An 11,143-nucleotide genomic window follows, 5' to 3' on the forward strand; every position below is an offset into this window, starting at 1 on the left:
ACATAAATCTCTATATGTCACTTGTGAGGAAATAAATGGATTGTTTTGATAAATTTGGGGACTTTTTGTTTGTCAATGTGTCGATATGATAAAAAGAAAATCACATGTTGGCTTGAAGATATGAAGTTTATCTTCTCGTGTCAAAAAACTCGCATTTTTTCATACGAAATACATCGCGGATCTGAGTGACATATTTAAAAAATATTGTCTGGCTTTTTTTCGTGGTCTATCAGATCTGTTCCATTCAGCTAGCATGATATTGAACGAGTCGAAGATGAGTAGCTGAATGGAATATATCTGATATGAAAAAAAGCCAGCCAATATTATTATTATTATTATTATTATTATTATTATTATTATTAATACAAATTCCTTTCAGGTGTTCAACGCATCTTTCTCTTTCAAAATTCTCTCAAAATCTTCCGTATTTAATGAAGCAAACCTGGCGGCCATAATTGTCACAGTCATTCACTAGCACGGAAGTTTTACATCTCTGACGTGTGATGTCATGTTGTTTTGACAACCATGCAATATCGTAAACCATATTCAATGCTCATTCTCCATTGGGTAGAGTGACGTAATACACGTAGGATAGGCGATATGCTAACAATACTGCATGCTATCAAACCAAATGAATGAAACCTGCTAAACGGGAATAGAACACATGGTTTTATTCCATCGAAAAAGTGTCCTGTATGGATAATAATTAACTGATATGATGTCACTCCCAGTGTTCTCCGGTTGACTAGATGCACGCTGTCAAAATGGTGAACGAGTTCAAAATTAAAATCATTTTGATTAACTTGCATTTTTTTTTTGTGGATGTGTCCCTATAATATAAAGAACATTGCACGGTGGTGTGAAGATATGAAGCTTATCTTCTCATGCTGAAAAATGTTTTCACTCGTGAATATATACATTCACCACTGAAGATAAACTTCATATCTTCACACCACTGTATAATATCCTCTCTCTGTATATAGACCCCTTTCACATGACGTCACCGCGCCACGAGATTTTGTTAGGCGCCATATTGGAAGACCAAGTACATGTACTCACAATATAAAACAAAGTACGAGCGAGAGTAAAGTGACATGATGGATGATAATTCTGGTTATGTGAGTACATTACCAGCTGCAGAAAGGGCACAGTATGTGGAGAAACTGGCTGTGATTGATGGGTTTGACTCATGTGATAAGACTCAGAAAAAATTATGTGAATCCAAGCACACAGTTTAACGCAAAAGTTCGTTTATATCCCGACCTTGTCAGCTGTCAGATTTATGTTAATGGACCCGGTAAGCTGGTAAATAATATATATTTTTTTCTTTACCAAATTCTAACAGAAAACGAGAGCGCCCGAAAGGGAAAACCGAGCCGAGCCGCCTCACGGCTGTAATGCAAATTGCTTTCCTCCTCGGTATACAAGTGCGCTTCCATGGCAGGGAAAAAGAAACTACATTCTGCCGCCTATGTAGTCCCCTATTTAAACAAATAGGAGTCATTCAGGATTCAGCCATGTTTTTGCTCCGTGTTTTTACTTGACCAAAGTTATACAGTATTATGAGCTTTAAATTGCATAAATAAAACCATTTGGTGAAACTTTGAAGAAGAGATTGTACTGGTTTAAAGTTTTTACCTAACGTTTTCATGTCGACTCCAATTAATACACTAGTAGAATCGATGACTAGTTTAGTAGGCCAAAACTTTTTTCAATTTTTGACTGTACCAGCCTGAAAAAACTTGCGACAGTCAAATGGAAAAAAAGCAAGCTGGTCATGTTGTACTGGACTAATCTATGACTGATGAGTATAGTAAGTGATACTAGTACTGATACAATAAAACAGACGACTGTAATCTGGTAGGCAGCACGATTTATATTATTTCTCCGTGTCAGATACATAAGGAGGACCGGACACCAATTCTGCCATCTGTTTGCTACCCAGACATTGTAAACTATTTGTTGTTTACACCCAGTGCCTACACTGCTGATGACCTGAAAGCCTACAAAGGGCTACAGGCTTACAATTATGTTGTTAGCGGCTTGGTTCGTGATATTACAGCTGTTGTTAAGAAGAACCTACACATAGTTATGGCCAAGGTAATCTTGTTGATATTTATCTTTTAATAATATATCTTTTCAGTTGAAAAATTAATACTTTTTGTTATTATTAAGGTATCCATAATTTAGGTTAATTTATCCAAATTATACATATGTATTTATGATATATGCCTACACAACAACTATGCTTTATTTATATAATAGGAGGGAGAGCAAGCCCCAAACCATCCTTTATTATTATTATGGCGGCACAGTGGTGTAGTGGTTAGCGCTGTCGCCTCACAGCAAGAAGGTCCTGGGTTCGAGCCCCGGGGCCGGCGAGGACCTTTCTGTGTGGAGTTTGCATGTTGTCCGTGTGGGTTTCCTCCGGGTGCTCTGGTTTCCCCCACAGTCCAAAGACATGCAGGTTAGGTTAACTGGTGACTCTAAATTGAGCGTAGGTGTGAATGTGAGTGTGAATGGTTGTCTGTGTCTATGTGTCAGCCCTGTGATGACCTGGCGACTTGTCCAGGGTGTACCCCGCCTTTCGCCCGTAGTCAGCTGGGATAGGCTCCAGCTTGCCTGCAACCCTGTAGAAGGATAAAGCGGCTAGAGATGAGATTATTATTATTATTATTATTAAATTGTAGAAGTCTGGGAGGCTTGCTCCTCATACAGTTATCAACTTGGGGCCAATTTAGCATGTTTTAAATCTGAATTTCTTGCGTTTGCTTACCTCAAAGTGTCCGCAGATCATGCACAGACTTATCCATTATATCCACAGTTTTTTGCCAAGTATCACACAGGTTTCTTTCAAGTCTACTGTTGGGCCAATAAATCATAAATAAAACAGCTCAGATTTGTTTGTTTAAGTCGTTTGCCACTCCACTTTATTCTCGTGGGTTCACATACTGCTGCCGTTATTTCCCCCTAATCACGTGTTTGTTGGTCTTCCAAAATGGCGCAGGGTCTGTTTACTTCCGGTTTCGGGTGACGTCAGTGAAAGGGGTCTATACACACAGTACCGGTCATAAGTTTGGACCCACCTTCTAATTCAATGTGTTTCTTCATTTTTATGAATTAAAAGTCACTTCATGTCTTAAAGTAATGATGGATGTCGTTTCTCTTTACTTAGTTGTTCGGTTCTTGATATAATACTGTATGGATTACTGCAGTTATGGTGTATAATAGGGCTATTTTATTATTTGTATTTTTATTATTTACTGTTGACTGTTTGATCTCAAATACATGAAGAAGGCAAGAAACTCGTTCACTAATTAGCTTTTGACGAGACACACCTGTCAACTGAAAAGCATTCCAGGTGACTACGCCATGAAGCTGGTTAAGATAATAACAAATAGTGTGCAAAGCGTCATCAAGGGAAACACTGGATACGCTGAAGAACCTAAAATATCAATACAGTCACAATACAGAAAAACCTATGAATGAGTAGAGTTGGGGTGTACAAACTTTTGACTGGTGTTGTATATATAGACACCAGTCAAAAACCTGAAACCTTCTTGCTGTGAGGCGACAGTGCTAATGACTGCACCCCCGTGTTGTGTATTAATACCGTAGATATTGGTTTAAATGTGTTTCTTGTGCATTTGTCATACTACAACATTAAAACATTAAATATTTCCTCTAGATAGATTTTTATTGAATTTGAAAATGTATCTAAATCCATTTAATATTCCTTCTTCAGCAATCAAAGAATTGATCTTAGATTTTAACATCAAAACAAAGTAGAAACAGTTTTTCTATGATTTTTGATTCTTTATGCCAGAAGAGCCAAGTCAATACAAACACAAATCTATACTCAGGCAACATCACGTCATCACACTGCGAATCCACAGTGCACAGCTCAAACAATGCTAACTGATATTACCGTATTTCCCCAGCAGGCGGATCAAGGGTTCTCAGAAGAGACGAACAGAAGCCGGTTCACCTCAGATCACGACCGGGCAAAACGTCTCATTCCCTGAGTTCAGATCTGGAGAGCGTGCCTCTGTCGATCCGCTCGAGAAGGTCAACAACAACACCAACCAGCAGCATCTGGAGATATCCAGAGCCACTGCTCGCATCGGGAACACGGAGAAAAAGCCATCTGGCAGAACTAGAACTTCCAAACAGGGTTCCAGGACCAGCTTCGGTCTTCCAGTCGATCGCATTGGGCTTGGACGTCTACCGAGTGGAAGGCGCTAGGAAATCAACCTGATCATTTCTTGAATAGAACACTGTTTAGTTTATGTTTAAACGCTTTTAAACCTTTAGGAGATTCAGATTTCAGATTGTTTGCAGTGTAAAATCTGTTTATTGTCTGATAAATCACTGTAATATTGTAGTGCACTGGGTTTCCAATACACAATACAGGAAGGATTCGTTTTCATGCAGAAAATGGCATGAGTAGATTTTTGGTTGGATTTTGTGATTTATTTGATGCAGTAAAGAATTATTTTTCAAAAAAAAAAAGTGGAATGAATGTCATTTTTCAGGAAACACCCTGAAGGGAAAACTGAATGGATAAATTCATCAGAAAAGATAAATCAGGGGATGGAATTGTAAATGTAGTCTGACCAATAAAAAGGTGTTAAACGGTATAGTGTTAATTAAATGATATTAAATCATATTTTTGAATCATAGTATTTATTCAGCTGTAGACCAAGAGCTCATTCAGCTGCTGGGATTTCCACAATTATCTATTGTGAAATATTTATTTTTTTAAATTTTATTAGCTTTGCCATCAATACTAAAATTAATAAAAATAAATAATATAAAACTTTACAAGTAAATAAGTAAAATTATGGCAGGGTGACCACAACAGCCTTAACCAATTACTGTGGGCCCACAGCATTTATTAAATAAATAAATAAATAAATAAGCAAACAAAAAAGTGCTAATAAGCTAAAGATGTCTACCAACAATATAAGACAGGATGTGGAAGACTACGGACTAAATTACATTTTGAACCTCATCTCATTATCTCTAGCCACTTTATCCTGTTCTACAGGGTCGCAGGCAAGCTGGAGCCTATCCCAGCTGACTACGGGCGAAAGGCGGGGTACACCCTGGACAAGTCACCAGGTCATCACAGGGCTGACACATAGACACAGACAACCATTCACACTCACATTCACACCTACGCTCAATTTAGAGTCACCAGTTAACCTAACCTGCATGTCTTTGGACTGTGGGGGAAACCGGAGCACCCGGAGGAAACCCACGCGGACACGGGGAGAACATGCAAACTCCGCACAGAAAGGCCCTCGCCGGCCACGGGGCTCGAACGCGGACCTTCTTGCTGTGAGGCGACAGCGCTAACCACTACACCACCGTGCTGCCCCATTTCAAACCTATAGATTTAAAAGTATGAAGGTTGTTCCAGTCATAATTATTTAAAGCAGAATAATAATAATTATAATAATAATAATTATAATAATAATAATAATTCAACATGGTCAATTTAAAAGAGTGAAGATTGTCCACATTTCAATTCAGTTCATCAGAAAGAATGTTCCAAATTATTGTAGTTTGAACTACAGTACAATAGATGAAAAGATTTAAAAGATTTGTGGTAGATTGTGGTTTTACACTTACAGACATTGAGGAGGAAGTCATGGCCTAATGGTTAGAGAAACAGCTTTGGGACCAAAAGGTTGCTGGTTTGATTCCCAGGACTGAGCAAGGTGCCTAATCTCTAACTCCTCCAGCAAGAGTGGTGGTGCACCGTACTTTGTGTCTAATTAGCCAAAGAAAAGCTACTGATGTGATAATCAGTTTGGGCAGGAACTCAGCCATGATAATAACATCATACTCAACACTGCTGCTCGAGGATCTGGTTGATCTCGAGCACTGAGGAACAGGTTGCACTGAAGGAGATAGAGTTACAAGATTATAAGACATTTTAAAAAAGAAAACCACATCCCAAAATCCTCTTTTTAAAAGTAGCCTATGCAGATATTAGTCTTGGTGTTACTTTGTACACTGGATCAAATTTTAGAAAGAAATGAAATGATATCACTGACTTTTTATCTCATATTAACTACATGTAAAGGTCTTAATATTGTACACTTCTGAACAAGCCATGAGAGGAGGTTAATGTGTAGGTAGGTAGATAGATAGATAGATAGATAGATAGATATTTAACAGTTATTCCATGAAATCGAATCATACATCAGCTGATAGCTGATGAGGAGCGTAGCACTGACTTATCTATAATCCATGTACAATGAGATTGAGTGGAATAACTGTTTTATTCTATCCACATTCACTGGATTTTGAGAAACAGCATTTTTTTTTTTTTTTTTTTGCAAATTCAATAAATAAAAACTTCATACAAAACGTCAGACAAAATCATTTCCACTTAGGTGGACTTCTTAAAAACCTATCGATGGCTGCACATATTGGCTTTAGTGTTGTTGTTTTTGTAGAAAGTGCCATCTTGCTGTCGTGCCGAGGTATAGAATAGCTTTATTCATTTATTTAATTCCTCCTTGGACATTTCAGTGAAGTAATTTTCAAACTTCTTTGAGTTTTTGAACCAGTCTAAAAAAATTCAACAAATTTTAATGCTTAAAGATGAAGAATGTAAACAAACCGGCGAAATGACAGGAGCAATTTGTGAAAAATGTAATAATAATAATAATAATAATAATAATAATAATAATTATTATTATTATTATTATTATTATTATTAAAAAGCTAAAAAAAAGATACATTCTTACCATCAAATACTTTTATTCCATATTTTGTTTCCTTTTGGGGGGGGGGGGGGGTTTCAAGTAGAGTTTTTATTTTGTCCTTGGTTGGTTCAGTAACATGCTCCACCATTTTGTTTTTCCTCTACTCACGGTATATGAGCTGATATCCTAGTAGTAGAGTAGCCAATCAGAGCGAGTGATTGCTCATATCCAGTGAATGTGGATATAGTTAATAATTAACATCAATAGGAAACTGTTAGGCTTCATTGCAGCTGGGTACGTGAAGAAAGAAGAGTTATACAGTCACAGTTTAATTATACAACACACTTAAAACCAGGTATAAAACCACCTGTTACTTGACAGCAAGTTTAACAGAGTGAAGGATGAAGCTGACTGGCTCTTAGAGAACCAAGCAGCACCAAAGAAAAGAACAGATGGTAAACATCTCGGTCCTAAACTGTATTTTCACACTGAGTGGTGACAAGAAACAAATGAACAAACAAACAAACAAACACTAGATACTACATTACTAGTCTCACCAGGAGGTAAAAAGCAATAAACTAGCTGCGGTGATGCTTCTCTATCAACATAGACTTTCTCTCTAAAGTAAGAATTGAAACAAGGTTTAAAATATCCAAACGTTGGCAGATCCAGACTGTAAAAGTGTGATGGTATGTTAAGGACCTTGGAGAGCGACACACAGCAACGACGTTTTTGTTTTTAGCAACTGAATGTACGGTATGTATCTTCAGTAAAATGTTTCATCCTGTTCGGGGTCCCGAGGCGAGGTGTGAATACACCCTGAACGGGACAGCAGTTCACCACATAGCAACCTGAACTTGTGGAAAACTCAAATAAGTTCAAACAAGTAGAAGTGGTGCGTTTGGGTGCTGTTAGATTTCATTCCAGTTAAGTCATGATAAAATGTACACTGGAAATGTGATAATTTGTGAGAATTGATATGAATTTGATATGCAAGTGGGATTTTTTTTTTAAGAAGTATGGATCTTTTTTATAGAAATGCAGTTAACATTCTTAAGACTGTAGCTTCTTTGATACAGTGTATGAAGGGATATGAAAATGTGTCATGTGAAAAGAAGATCTGACAAAATTTTATTGGTTTGTCACCTAAATTTCTGAAAGAAACCAATTACATTTAGCAACGAGTTGTTCTTTGACCTCTAAGAACTTTTCCTGCAAATTAAGTTACTAAAAATAAAAATAACTAATAAACAATCTAAACATGTTACCACAGATTTTTTTTTTTGTTCCTAGAATTTGATCTCTTTAAATTGATTCTCTGGATCTGGACATACTAGAGATATATTTATCTAAAAATCAATTTTCAAGAAATAAAGTCTCATACGTCTTTGTTTCAAATAAAATATGAGGTCTGTGAAAATGTGATACAAATTTATCAGGTCAATAATTACAAGCAAACAGAAATGTAGGATTAATAAAACTCCACCGGTTATGAAACAACAAAAAGGTTGAAAATGTGATGACACGAGGCTTCTTTTGCTGGAAGCAAATGTGTCATGTGTCAACGAGTAGCTTATTTGGGTTCTTTTCTTTACTATTTTCTGTCTAGTATTTCTTTCTTGCTTGCTTTCTTGCTAGACAATTTTGTTTTTCATGCATGTCCATCAAGTCTTCACAGTCTTATTATTATTAGTGCAGGTTTGTAGTTCCATTCTGACTGACTTGTTAAAAATAATATTTTAATTTTATAATTTAAAATCTTATTCCGTTAATTAGAAGGTGCAGTGAGATTTCATTAAACAATTTCATCCATATTTACACACAGAAAAACAGTCATTATCTTAATATAATGTCTGCTGTCTGAGAAAAATGGCAGTGAGCCGTGTGAGATCTGAAAGAATTGAGTCTTATTGGTGAACCAAACCAAAATTTTAATTACCTTTATTTAACCAGGAATAATCCCATTGAGATTCAGAATCTGCGGCATGGTGGTGTAGTGGTTAGCGCTGTCACCTCACAGCAAGAAGGTCCGGGTTCGAGCCCCGTGGCCGGTGAGGGCCTTTCTGTGCGGAGTTTGCATGTTCTCCCCGTGTCCGCGTGGGTTTCCTCCGGGTGCTCCGGTTTCCCCCTCAGTCCAAAGACATGCAGGTTAGGTTAACTGGTGACTCTAAATTGACCGTAGGTGTGAATGTGAGTGTGAATGGTTGTCTGTGTCTATGTGTCAGCCCTGTGATGACCTGGCGACTTGTCCAGGGTGTACCCCGCCTTTCGCCCGTAGTCAGCTGGGATAGGCTCCAGCTTGCCTGCGACCCTGTAGAACAGGATAAAGCGGCTAGAGAGAATGAGATGAGATGAGAACAACAAAACAAACATAAAAACAGTTAAAACAAATTGGCAAATCACATCATTACATTATAATGACCAGCTGCATTCAGTAAGAGGACATGTGCATTCAGTATTCAAATAGTCCTTGATCCTAGCTTTAAAATCTTCCATACTTGGGAGGTAATCCAATTTAAGATGACTCTGTAATTTATACCAGGACGAGGGTGCGAATGCTTTAAAGGCACTTTCATCAAAGACAGTCCACGTTCGAGGAATGGCATACATTATCAATGGTCCGAGCACGCAACAAAAGAGAGAATTTATGGAAGCCTACCCTCTATTTCAGATACTCTAATGCGTCGACGTCTCCAGTTTGCCGGACACTGCTTAAGAGCAGAGAGCGAGGTCATCTCAACTCTTCTGCTATGGAACCAAAGTCTCCCGATCCATAACCGCAAAACGGCATACCTGCAAATGCTATCAAGGGACTCGGGTATCGAAGTTGGTGAACTGAATCAGGCCATGAGAGACCGTGCTGTGTGGCATGCTATTGTTGCCGACATCCCGGCCTCGGTTGCCGAAGGATGATGATGATGATGACATTATCAATCTATCGAGCCGGAGACTACAGCTTTTGGTGATGACTTTAAGAGTCAAAACAGAACATAAATAAGGAGGCAAGTCACACAGGATGGCCTTATAAAGAAAACTGTATCAGTGTTCCCATCTACGATTGTGCAGAGAAGGCCAACCAACGCTCTCATATAGGCTGCAGTGATGAGTACGAAAACCAGAATCCGTTACAAACCTCAATGCTGCATGATACACTGAATCCAGCATTTTCAGAGAGGAGAGATTTGCATGCACGTATAAGATGTCACCGTAGTCAACTATCGATAAAAAAGTTGCCTGCATCAATCTTTTTCTCGCACTAAAGGAGAAACAACTTTTGTTTTTATAGTAGAAACCCAGTTTAACCCTGAGTTTCTTTGTAAGACACTCAATATGGTATTTAAAAGACAGATTTTCATCCAAGTAAAATCCCAAGTATTTGTAGACTGAGACTCATTCAATCACTTTCTCATTTTGTTTAACAATCTGACAAACATCATCTGTGTTCCCTGATTTTGAAAAGCACATCATTTTAGTTTTGTCAGAATTGAGCATAAGTCTTAATTGAGTAAGATTTTTCTGAATAATATTAAAAGCAGATTGCAGCTTTTCTGTGGCACTTGCTAACGATGAAGCAGAACAATACAAAACGGTGTCATCTGCATAAAAGTGAAATTTGGTGTCAGTTACGTTTTGACACAAGACATTTATATAAATAGTAAATAAAATGGGCGGCACAGTGGTGTAGTGGTTAGCACTGTCGCCTCACAGCAAGAAGGTCCGGGTTCGAGCCCCGTGGCCGGCGAGGGCCTTTCTGTGTGGAGTTTGCATGTTCTCCCTGTGGGTTTCCTCCGGGTGCTCCGGTTTCCCCCACAGTCCAAAGACATGCAGGTTAGGTTAACTAGTGACTCTAAATTGCCCGTAGGTGTGAATGTGAGTGTGAATGGTTGTCTGTGTCTATGTGTCAGCCCTGTGATGACCTGGCGACTTATCCAGGGTGTACCCCGCCTTTCGCCCGTAGTCAGCTAGGATAGGCTCCAGCTTGCCTGCAACACTGTAGAACAGGATAAAGTGGCTAGAGATAATGAGATGAGTAAATAAAATGGGACCCAGTATGGACCCCTGGGGGACACCATTTTGAGTCAACAAAGGATTGGAGGACACACCATCAACTTGAACACTTTGTGTTCTGCCACTCAAATAGTTGCCAAACCATTTGACAGCTTTTGAAGACATTCCAATATCCCACAATCTCTGGCACAAGACTGAGTGGTCGACCGTGTCAAAAGCCTTTGACAAATCTAAAAACCAATGCAGCGCAGTATTCTTTAGAATCAATAGCACTTATGAGATCATTTAAGACTTTCATAGTGGCAGTGACAGTACTGTGTTTTGTTTTGTTTTTCGGAAACCAGACTGCAATTCATTTAAAATGCTATTTCTTGTTAAAAAATCTTTCAACTGGTCACTTATAATCCCTTCTA

Source organism: Neoarius graeffei, chromosome 23 (assembly GCF_027579695.1).
Source record: "Neoarius graeffei isolate fNeoGra1 chromosome 23, fNeoGra1.pri, whole genome shotgun sequence".
Taxonomy (NCBI): Eukaryota; Metazoa; Chordata; class Actinopteri; order Siluriformes; family Ariidae; genus Neoarius; species Neoarius graeffei.